At 34.2% G+C, this 12076-nt stretch overlaps 1 protein-coding gene across 1 annotated transcript in view; it reads right to left on the bottom strand.

Moving 5' to 3' along the window:
- Positions 1 to 2893, bottom strand: part of Start1 (Steroidogenic acute regulatory protein-like) — a 156687-nt gene extending 153794 nt beyond the window's left edge. The window contains exon 1 of the mRNA XM_076200705.1: positions 2801 to 2893. The gene's annotated coding sequence lies outside the window, so the exon portion shown is untranslated. The remainder of the gene's footprint in view (positions 1 to 2800) is intronic.
- Between the last annotated feature and the right edge of the window lie 9183 nt (positions 2894 to 12076).

The raw sequence follows: 12076 nt of genomic DNA, 5'->3' as shown, positions 1-12076 counted from the left end.
CTGACCCTCTTATGCTTTGACATTTTGTAGGAGGAAAATATAGAGGGGGGGGGATACCTCATCCTCCATATCCATTTCCATTTAACAATCTTCAATGACATGCATGGAAAGATAGTGGCAGTATTTTGCCTTCCCCGCCTCGCACTATCACCACCATGCTTTCAACACTCCAGCATTAGTTTGTAGGAAACCCTAGAGACAGAGACCAGACTCCAGACAGGCCAAATATTTTGAGGATTTAATCAATGATTGTTTCTGGAAGTAAATCATTAGCAAATGAACACAATTATAATATGCAAACAGAACATCAGCATTAGACCTTGTCTTCACAAGAATCAGCAATGATGTAGAAAGTTTGGAGTATCTAGTCCTATTAGGTAGAAGCAAATTGTTGTGCTTTGTTTCAAATTCATCATGAAATCTAAAATAGAGAACAATGATGCTTCAAGATAACAAAAATGGAGATGTTGGAACTGTACAATATATTGTGAGGAAGTGCAGAATTATTGTGGATCATTTTCATCCATCATAATGGGTGGTTTCATTGATTAAAAAATGGATAATCTTTACATTCTTGCATGCAAGGTATGCAGTTATAAAAAAATTACTACAAAGCCATAAGTTAATGAAAATGTATGCTCCTAAGGTGTGTTATTAGAATTTTTTTTTCTAATGTTCTGAAAGGGAAGGGTGGGGGATGGGGACAGTTAGGGGGTGCTTATGTGTGAACATCATTTTGACACAGCTTGAAGGGATTTTCCCTGTCTTCTCTTGTTCTGTATGAGGGGATGGACAGGGGGAGTCACCGATTAAGTGAAGTGGTCTTGCTGTGGATGTACTGTGTCTTGTTATATTGCTTCTGACCCAGGGCAGAGGGCAGGATACGAGGATAACCTGTCATCCATGATGACCTAAGATGAGGAGGTGGAAAGGGTGGTGGTGGGGAGTAGAATGGGTGGGAGCAGGTACATGCCTTTGACTTGGCTACCTCCCCTATACTGGGGTGGGGGGTGGGGTGGGGGGGAACTTTTGGGGTAAATGTTTTGAAGTGCAAAACTAAGCAATACTGTATAGCAATAGAAAATTGAATAATAATTTTGTAAATTATAACACTTCAATGTAATATACATTATTCTTGGCAGAAATTAATAATAGAAAAGGTTGATCAAAGTTATAAACAAATGTTGCCGCTGCTGTTGGAAGGGATGCCATCTTTGTTTTGGTAGAGGTGGAGGCCGAAGAAATAAGAATATGATAAACTTGTCTATTCTAACCTAACCCACCAACCTAACCTAACCTGCATTTAGTATTGCTGTACCTGTAATTCTAGAGGTCATCTGGGTTGTCATCTGTGACCTGCAAATCTATCAAAACAAACATGGCATCTAAAGAAGTCAAATTGACTTCATTCATTTCTGCATTGGTTCTAGCAACATTTTCTGATATTAATTTCCACCAAGAAAAATATTTATCACATTGATGTATTATAATTTAAAAAATTTAGATTTAATTTTCTAATGCTATACCATATAGGTGTGCACTTCTAAAAAAAATACCACTTTTGATATAGAGATGGATAATTGTTCTGGTAAACATGACCTACTCAACCTCCATTCTAGACTAATGCCATATGAGCAACTTCACTCTGCCCTTTATATCACATGGTTCATATTTTGCCATAAAAATTGGGACAATTATTATCAATTTGTGATGATTTCATGTTAAGATTAAATCTAATAGAAAAATGGATCTCTCAAAACAAAAATCTTTACATGTATACAAGGTTTTGGAAAAAGAAAAGTAACACAGGTCAGTGCAGCTGAATTTTGAGTTGTGATTCTATTGTAAGCTTGATTTGTAATGATCAGTTCTCTTATTACAAGAATTTATGAAAAGTTCACATCTCTTGGGAAGCATAAATCATCATTCCCTGAGTCATACTGCAGGGTACTCAGCTCATTGCATCTGCATTCTTTTCCACCATTTCTGGTGCTGTGCTTGACATCATATATCTATCTTAATTCCCTAATTACATATACAAATACTGATGCCAACTGAAGATCCTTAGAAGCACAAAGCAATGAAAAGATTATGGAGCCCATATATATATAATTCAAAATAATAAGGACAATAATATTAAAGATGTTTATTATTAATAAACATCTTTAATATTATAATTAATGTTGCTATTAATATTTGACTTTTATTACTTTTTTGATATACTTTTTCTAATTTATTGCTGAACCTATTTTTTTTTACACCATGGTTCTCAGTAAATGTGTCACTATAAGTAGTGGGAATCCTTTCTTTGTCATGTGATTATTATGGTAAATTGTTAATCTAAATCATACATGAATCTGGAAACAAAACACAAAATCAACCCAGCCATTTACTATTTTTCATTACAAAACAGCAGAACATAGCTTGGGCTGTTGTATATCCTAGTCCTTCCCACAAAACCTAATATCAATATGCTCTTTCTTTGTTAACTGTTTTGCTAACACAATATTATGTCTTGCATGTAGTAAATTATTAATGAGGCATAACTCTATGCACCTTAATATAAGTAGAGTTGCGGTGAAGAAAAAATCAGAAACTTAATATTCATATTTATAAGAAAACTTAAAACAATGAAATTCCCCTCCCATCATATAATAATGACCCCGTATCAGCTGACTTATTCGATACGATTTCAAGCCCTGCCTATGATGAATCATTCACTTTGTGGTAAGCTGAATACTTGCAATCTGTATAAATACAAAATGCTGAAGAAGCAATACTACAAGTTCTGATAACTTACCTTTTTTCGAATAATCTATATCTAAAAAAATCACAGAATATAAGCGGGATCCTCCGCTCCCGACCATCAGTATTTACGTTTAGGTTTGTTTATGTACATGCACCGGAACGGAACGGAACGGAACGGTCTGTCACATTCCGTCTATCCACCCATTTCCTAACAACAAAATATATTATGTTTGAAGTTATTCCGTCATTATTGACGCAAGTGAGGTGTATTTCCACTGAAGGACGTGCAACCACTGTGACTTACCACAGTGATTTAATACTGCTTAGTAAGGTAAAGTGTCTTTTGGTATGTTAGAGTGGCCGTGGTTGTGAATGAAGTCTTAAATGAGTTAGTTAGTTAGAGGGCAGGACAGATAAGATGGGGGAGGGGGAGGGAGGGGTGATTTGGGGTTTAGTGGAAGGAAGTAAGAGTTATAATAGATGTGGGGTAGACCCACTTGCTCGGTTAATTTATAGTCTTTTGGACTTTTTTTTTTAATTTTGCTTAGATGCTAAGATGTCTAACAACTCAATCATACTTATTAGATGCTAGCTTACAATTACGGGAAAGTACAAAACATTATATGGAAGAAACAGAAAAATATTTTCTAAACTTTCTGGGTCAGTCTTTCATCTTTTAAAATGCTTGCAATATTATCATACAATTCCTGCAGAATGCAAAATACCACAGCTCCTTCACTGTGGAATGATTGACATGAAAATTAAATGCTTGGTGGTAGTTATAAAAGGAAAATGGATAATTCGATGAAATTATTAAACAAGCTAGGGATATATATATATATATATATATATATATATATATATATATATATATATATATATATATATGTGTGTGTATGTGTATATATATATATATATATATATATTATATATATATGTGTGTATAATATATATATATATATATATATATATATATATATGTATATGTATATTTTATATATATATATATATATATATATATGTATGTATATTATATATATATATGTATGTATATATATATATATATATATATGAATATAATGTATGTACACATATATATATGTACACATATATATGTATGTACACATGTATGTACACATATATGTATGTACACATGTATGTACACATATATGTATGTATATATATGTATATATATGTATATATATGTGTGTGTATGCATTTATTTATGTATTTTATTTGTTATTTACATTATCATAGTTTCTATTTATTATCTTATTATTATGATTTTTTTTTCGCATCCGACCTAGATATGGATCAAAAGGTCTCCTGTCGGCATGCTCCGCCTTTGTAATCCTTTATATATATATATATATAATATATATATATATATATATATATATTATATATATATATATATATATTATTATATATATCACTGTTCTCATTAATCCTTTTCGGGAAACTTTTTCTCCATTTATTTGATCTTTGTATTCTAATATTTTGGTACTGTAACTGTATGAGTAACTGGAAATCATGAGATCATTAGTTAACATGAAATATAACGGGAGAAGTTACCAAGACAGTTGGTATCTCAGAACACCTTTTACATTTCACCCCATCATTATGAGTAAGTTGCAAATGGTTGGGGCCTTTTCTCTTTTTTCACTTCTCTGGTGGAACGTGCACTCATGCTCGTTTTTTTTTTCACTCTCAGGGATAATTAATAATTGTTGTGTGAATCGATTTCCAAGAAATGTATTACTATGAAAAATATAAATGATTGGGAGTACTCTTTATTCAGCTGCAGACAGTAAAAGTAAATACGAAGCAAATGCAATGTTCGACAACCACTCAACCAGCGGTATTTGACGCAATGGACTAGCGGAACACCGGAACAGGCCAAACTGTCGTACGGTCAAACCTGCATTGCAGACTTGCAGTGTATGTGATCCATATGATTCAGCTGAATTACACCGAACTGTGTGCTACATATTTGTCATAGGAACTAGAGCTTACAGAACCTATAAACTAACTCGCAGTTTAGTAGTTTAGTAATGATAGGATGTCCAGGAAATTAAATTCTGTGAAAACAGTGGTACTGGGTGAGTTTCCATTGGGCAGACTGTCCGCAAGCATTATTTCATATCCGTTACAAGTCATCATCTCAACACTGCACGTTTTGTATTAAAACATAATTGATATAATTTCAAAACCTTCAAATTAGGATGCTGCAATACGTTCTCCTTGGAACAACTGGGGAATTCCACAGGAGTCTAAAGTACACAGGATATGACGTCCATTTTATTGTGCCTACCAGTGGCCTGTGGCCAGAAATATGGCATTTTGCCAACAAAGGATGACAGTTTTCTGTCAACAGAGTTCACCGATAGTTAAATTTTTTTAATCTGTGACGATTTGACTGCACAATCATCTAATAGTTACCATAACACTATAATGTACTTCTGCACTAAACTCTGTGTCGTAAAGGTTACATTCTGTACATCTGGGTGGGACGTTGGCCGACTTGCTCGTGACAAGAGGTCGGTAAGGAGAGTGGAAGGGAGTTGGAATTTGACCTCCTGGGATACCCTGACCTGACGCTGGTCAGTGGAGGAGGAGGGGTAGAGGAGGAGGAGGAGGAGGAAGGAGAGGTGGTCAGTTGACGAGTTAGGTCGGCTGCGTTTTTAAAACATGTCTCCCAGAATTATTATAAGCTTTGCTTCTCGCTCTCCCTTTTCAACTACCAATTTTGTAAGAAATGTATATATGTATGTCTAATTGTATTTAATATTGTTGAATAAACCTATACTACTAAGTCAGATTAGACCGAATGTTGATAGTAGGAGAGACCCCTATATAGATGGCTTTCAACATCATTGCATTGGGTGACAACTCTAGTGTTATTAACAAAAGCTTCCTTATCCAAGACTGCCTTGATGAAATTGTATTTCAAACACCAAATATATTATACACAAACGTATTTTTAATTGTTATCGCATTGCATCTCACTTTCCACATCTAAACATTTATTCCTCCAGAGTTGTTGACACCTTCCCAAGTTTAAGCAGTTCCTAAATGGGGATGAATAATTTTATTTGTTCTCATTTTTCTCAGCTCATTTTACATCTGACAGTAGAGCAATTCCTATGAGGAGTTAATATGTTGCTGAGTGAAGTGCTTCAGACGGTTCTTACCAGAAATGAACTACAATATATTCAGTATATAAGGACGCCAGTCAGAGAATCACTCAAACAGTCACTGTCATGTGGAGCTTGAGAAGCGCTTGAGAAACCTGTGTCAGCCAGGACTTACTGTACAGGAGCTGGGCAAAGGTCTCGGGAGGATTTCCTTATCGCTGAGAGTCTCTGCATCCGACTGGACTGAATCATATGTGACATTTCTAATTTCATGTGATATGCGATAAAAGTATCATGTATGTTATAATACTATTTGTAATAAAAATATTGTGATATTTCTGCATTAGCATGCGTACATTTGTAATGTGATATGTGTGTATTCTATTAATTAATAAAGAAAATAGAAAATTATGAATGTTTGTCTTTATCATTAAGGGTGTGAATTTGTCTTGTGATTTTTTATCACAAACTCCAGCTGTCATACAAAGTCACTCAACTAAGACTCAATTTTTTTTCATCAGAAAAAATAGACAATAGTTCCTAATTTCACAAAGTTTTAACCAAAACTTACGTTTATGGCAAATATGTTGAACAGCAGGCTTCACCAACTTCTGAGAAAATACTTCTAGTGCGATCATTGAAAACGAGACTTCAGATAACTAAAGCCCCTAGTGGTGAGAATTTTGTTTACTGATGATATTATTATTGATGAAACATGAAAGACTATAGATTTATAGTAAATAAATCATGCCACGTTTAGCCACCTGGTGAATAATGCAACAACTAAATAAGAAAAAAAGCGTTGCCACAAACTTGACCAATACTGTCGTATACAGGGTTTCAGAATGACCGTTTTTTTAACATATGCATGTGTGTATTCTGCTGAGTTGAAATACAAAACTTACCGAAGAAGTTGACGGTCGATCTATTTCATTATTTTCTTAGATCAGGCCAGATACAGTGTGCCGGAGATAAGTCGTTGGCGTGACGCATTTGGCATGCGTGCCAAGGGTTGCCCACCCCTGTCATAAATACATGTTTCACATATTCTTCTACAGTGATATTTTGTACATCATATGTATTTTGTATATTGATATTTTGTGTAATAGTATTTGCACTGTGATAGTTTGTCAGTCATTAGTAAGTGGTCCATCGAACCCGATTCGAACCCCCATGTCAGCAGAGATAGCTTAAAGTGACGGCACACTAGGCTAGCATGTTACTTGCTTTTGTTACTTCGTTGGGGGTAGAAAGAACATCTCAATAATGTGTCTAACATTCGTATTTTAGGTTTAACTTCTCTTAATTCGTCCATCTACTTCTCATCATATGATGGAGGAATAATTTGATATTTGGAAAATTGAAAAAAAAAAAAAAAAAAAAAAAAATAAATATATATATATATATATATATATATATATATATATATATATATATATATATACACACACACACACTTCAACGAACGGACGGCATAGACGACGTTCTGAAGAAAAAGTGAAATTTCGTGGATCCCAAAGCAAAGGAAGTACCTATTGTATTTGCAGGGTGGGGGGGAATTGCTCGTGGTGTAGGGAAAGTAAGGAAAAAGGAGAAGGGGAGGGATTACTGAGGGAAATGGAAGGAAATGAGGAAGGTGAGGACTTGGCCCAGGCAGGCAGACGAAATCTAAACAAACGAGGGCCGGACCAATTTAGCGATGATGAAATGTCTAACAAAAATGTAAAGATTAGAAGTATAGATAAGAGCAATACAGTAGAAGATGATGAGAATATTTTCCAGGGATTTATAGAGGGTGGAGGGGGGGGGGACACCCCCCCCCCCCCCCCCCCCCGATTAACAAGACTAGAAGAGAAACTCGATAAGATGATCGAGCACTGGGAATTTAAGTTCGGTCACGTTAACAACATTGTGCAGAGAGTTGAAAAATTGGAAGAACTAGAGAAGGCGAACAAAAACTTAACTAAGGAAATTGAAGAATTAAAAAAACAGTTAAAAGAAGCAAAAGAAGAGAATAAAGTCTTAAAGGAGAATAATGAGAACAAGGAGGGTTGGAAAAAAATTCAAATAGCAAAGTTGCATTCACTGACATAATCAGACAGCAAATGAATGAACAAACTGAAAACTCAGTTATTAAAGTGATGAGACAGAAGGAGAATATAGTAAGAGACTTAGCAGACAGAAAGAAATGTATAATTATATTAGGAATGGAAGAGAAACATAACCCAGATAGAACCACAAGAATCAAAGAGGAAAATGAAAAAGTAAGAAATTTACTAGAATTAGTTCAGGAAGATGAACCAGAAATAATGAAACAAATCGAAGAGAAATTCAGGCTCGGGAAATATAGTACAGACAAGACAAGACCAATTAAGATAGAATTCAGGTCACAAACTACGGCTGAGAATATCTTATCCAAAACAGGGAAACTAGCAACAAGTGAACAATATAAAAAAGGTATGGATAAAAAGGGAAATGAATAAAGAGGAAAGAGAGGAAGAAAAACAGAAAAGACTTGAAGCTAAGGAAAAAAACGAGAGAAGAACGGAGTCAGAAAAAGAGAGATTCTATTGGAGAGTAGTGAATATGAAACTAAAGAAAGTCGACATACAAGAGAAAAACAAAAGGGAAACAGAGAACACAATGGAAGTGGCAGAAAACTAAGAGTGTCTTACACAAATATAGATGGATTAATAACAGGATTGAATGAGCTGAATGATTATTGGAAGGAAAAAGAACCAGACATAATGGGAATTGTAGAAACAAAATTAAAAGGTCCACTACCACCCAACAGTGTAGGACATGATGCATATAATTATTGGATTAGAAACAGAGTGAAAAAGGAAGGGGGTGGAGTTATGTTCCTGACTAAGAAGGATATAAACGTGAAATGTGTCACATATGGAAAGAATACAGTAGAGATGATAATGATGGAAGTAGAAGACAGAGATAAGAAGAGCAGAAAGTTTGTGATAAATTATGTGCCCCCGAAAACAGCCTCATGGGAAGAGAGTGAACATAAAAGTATGTTAGAGGACACAAAGATAGCATTAAACAAGATAATGGAAGAGGGAGGAAGAATAGTTATGATGGGCGACTTTAATTGCAAAGAAATCTGCTGGGAAGAAATGACAGTAAAGGGTGGAGACGGCTCATGGGGAAACGCTCTACTTGAGATGGTTACTGACCATACAATTACACAATGGATACAGGAGAACACTAGGTATAGAAATGAAGAAGAGCCATCGAGACTAGACCTAATAATTACATCTGAACCTAGAATAGTGGACAAAATTGAATATAAAACACCAATAAGTAAAAGTGACCACATATTGATTGAACTGGAACTTAATGAAGAAAAATATATGAAAAGAAATGAATAATTTGGAAAAGGAAGAATGATGTATGAAAAAAACAAACTTTAATAAAATAAGAGAATTCTTTCAAAAGGAAAACTGGGAAGAAATATACAAAGAAGAAACAACAGTAGAAGAGAAATGGAATATTTTGACAAAAATTTACAAAAAAGGAGTGGAAAAGTATGTCCCAAGACAAAAACAAGAAAAAGAATATGTAAAAAGCTGGTACAACAAAAGCTGTAGGGAGTTAAAAGACAAAAGAGACAAAGCCTGGACCAGATGGAAAAAAGACAGAAGACCTGAAAAAGAACCAACCTGTTATAGAAATGAATATGTACAAATGTGCAGAGAGGAAAAGAGAAAATATGAAAAAGATATAGAAAAGTGTAAAGATCAACCAAAACTATTCTACAGATTTGTAAATAATAAACTGAAAAACAAACAAGACTTGGAGAAATTAAGACAAGAGGGAGTTGAATACACTGAGGAAATGGAAATGGCGGAAATTATGAACAAACATTTTAAATCAGTGTTTACAAGGGAGAACATACAACCTGAAGAGAACGAATGGAAAGAGAAAGTCCCCCCTATGGAAGAAATAGAAGTAACAAAGAATGAAATATTAACACACTTGAGTAATCTTGATGTCAGAAAATCGCATGGACCAGATGAAATAGCAAACTGGATACTGAAAGAATGCAGGAATGAACTGGCAGACAAAATACATAGCATACTAAATAGTTCCTTGAAAGAAGGAAAAGTTCCAGAAGATTGGAAAAAAGCAAATATAGTACCTATATATAAAGGAGGAAATAAAGAAGAACCTACCAACTATAGACCAGTCTCTCTAACAATTACAATAGCAAAAATTTGTGAAAGAATTATCAAAAGTAGATGGGTAAAATATTTAGAAAAAAAAACAAAGTGTTAAATCCAAGGCAATTTGGATTCAGACAAGGACGATCATGCGTCACCAATTTAATATGTTTCTATTCAAGGCTAATAGATATAATACAAGAAAGAGATGGATGGGCGGACTGTGCATTTTTAGATCTAAAGAAAGCTTTTGACAAAGTACCACATAAGAAGTTGCTTAAGAAATTAGAAACTGAAGGAGGAATACAGGGCAAACTACTAAATTGGATGGAGGACTTTTTGCAAGAAAGAAAAATTAGAGTAGTAATAAGAAACCAGCACTCAAAATGGGATGAAGTAATAAGCGATGTTCCGCAGGGAACAGTTCTGGCCCCAATAATGTTTGCTATATATATTAATGATATGGATGAAGGAATTGAAAGCTATATGAGCTTCTTTGCAGATGATGCAAAACTACTGAAAAGAGTGAAAACTGAAGAAGATTGTGAATCACTACAGAGAGATCTAAATAAAGTACAAGAATGGAGTAGGAAGTGGGAGATGGAGTTCAATACAAAAAAGTGTAGTATAATGGAATTTGGAAAAAGCAAAAACAGAATAACAGGAGCATATAAATTGGGAGAAGAAGGAATAAAAAAAGTAGAAAATGAGAAGGACCTGTGAGTCATTGTTATGAATAATATGTCACCTGAGAAACATATAAATAAGATTTTTGGAGAAACTTATAATTTAATAAGAACAATCAAAGTTGCATTTACATACCTGGATGAAGAAATGGTGAAGAAAATCCTAATCACCCTGATAAGACCAAGATTGGAATATGCAGCAACGATATGGTCACCAAGTACAAAAAAATGTATAAAAAAACTTGAAAGAATACAAAGAGCAATTACAAAATTGGCACCAACACTCTCAAAACTATCATATGAAGAGAGACTAGAAAAACTTGAACTACAGACACTAGAGCAAAGAAGAGAGAGAGGAGATTTGATAGCTATTTACAGAATCATGAAAGGCATAGAAATTACTGATAGAGAGAATCTGATAAAATGGGATGACAGAAATACAAGAGGACACGGAAAGAAAATAAAAAAAGACAGCTATAGAAGAGATTTGAAAAAGAACAGCTTTCCTCACAGAGTAATAGACAGTTGGAACAAGTTAGATGAGAAAGTGGTGTGTGCAAAAACAATACATGAATTTAAAAATAGTTTAGATAAAATGAGAAATGAAGACGGGACCCCACGAGCATAGCTCCCCTTCCCGTAAAAAACAACTAGGTAAATACACACACACACACACACACACGTATATATATATATATATATATATATATATATATATATATTATATATATACTGTATATATATATATATATATATATATATATATATATATATATATATATATATATATATATATATATATATATATATATATGTATATCGTAACCGGAGCCGTTTCTACTCAAACGAAGTAGCAAATAGCATGCTTGCAAGAAATGTCTAGTGTGCCACCACCTTTGGAGTCAGGTGATTTCTTTTTCAATCATATCACTTCACACCGTTTACCTCACCAAATAACTATAGCGTTTGGGTGAGTCCATTTGCTCTCTAATTGTCGTAGTTGAACATTGTGTATTATCGTAGTTCATTGTCAGTGTGTTTTATGATAAATACGTGTATTTGATTGTTTGCTAGTTTGATTAAATTTTTTGGAAAATATTTGTTTTTTTACGGGTTTCTACTTTGACCACTGCCATTAATAATATAAATCATAAAACTCATATGTAGTCTGCATATCATTGACACAAACATCCTTGTTACTCTACATATCAGATAGATGTTTTAATTGATAAAGGTGGCTTCATGGGAACTTGCTCGGAGAGGCATGTGAAGCGACACCATACCCCTCCCTCGGCCCCATTCCGATAAACGATGATAGCAGCTGCTGCAG

Source organism: Oratosquilla oratoria, chromosome 17 (genome assembly GCF_046742065.1).
Source record: "Oratosquilla oratoria isolate Oo_2021 chromosome 17, ASM4674206v1, whole genome shotgun sequence".
In the NCBI taxonomy this organism is placed as follows: Eukaryota; Metazoa; Arthropoda; class Malacostraca; order Stomatopoda; family Squillidae; genus Oratosquilla; species Oratosquilla oratoria.
This window is presented reverse-complemented; position numbering and strand designations above follow the sequence as displayed.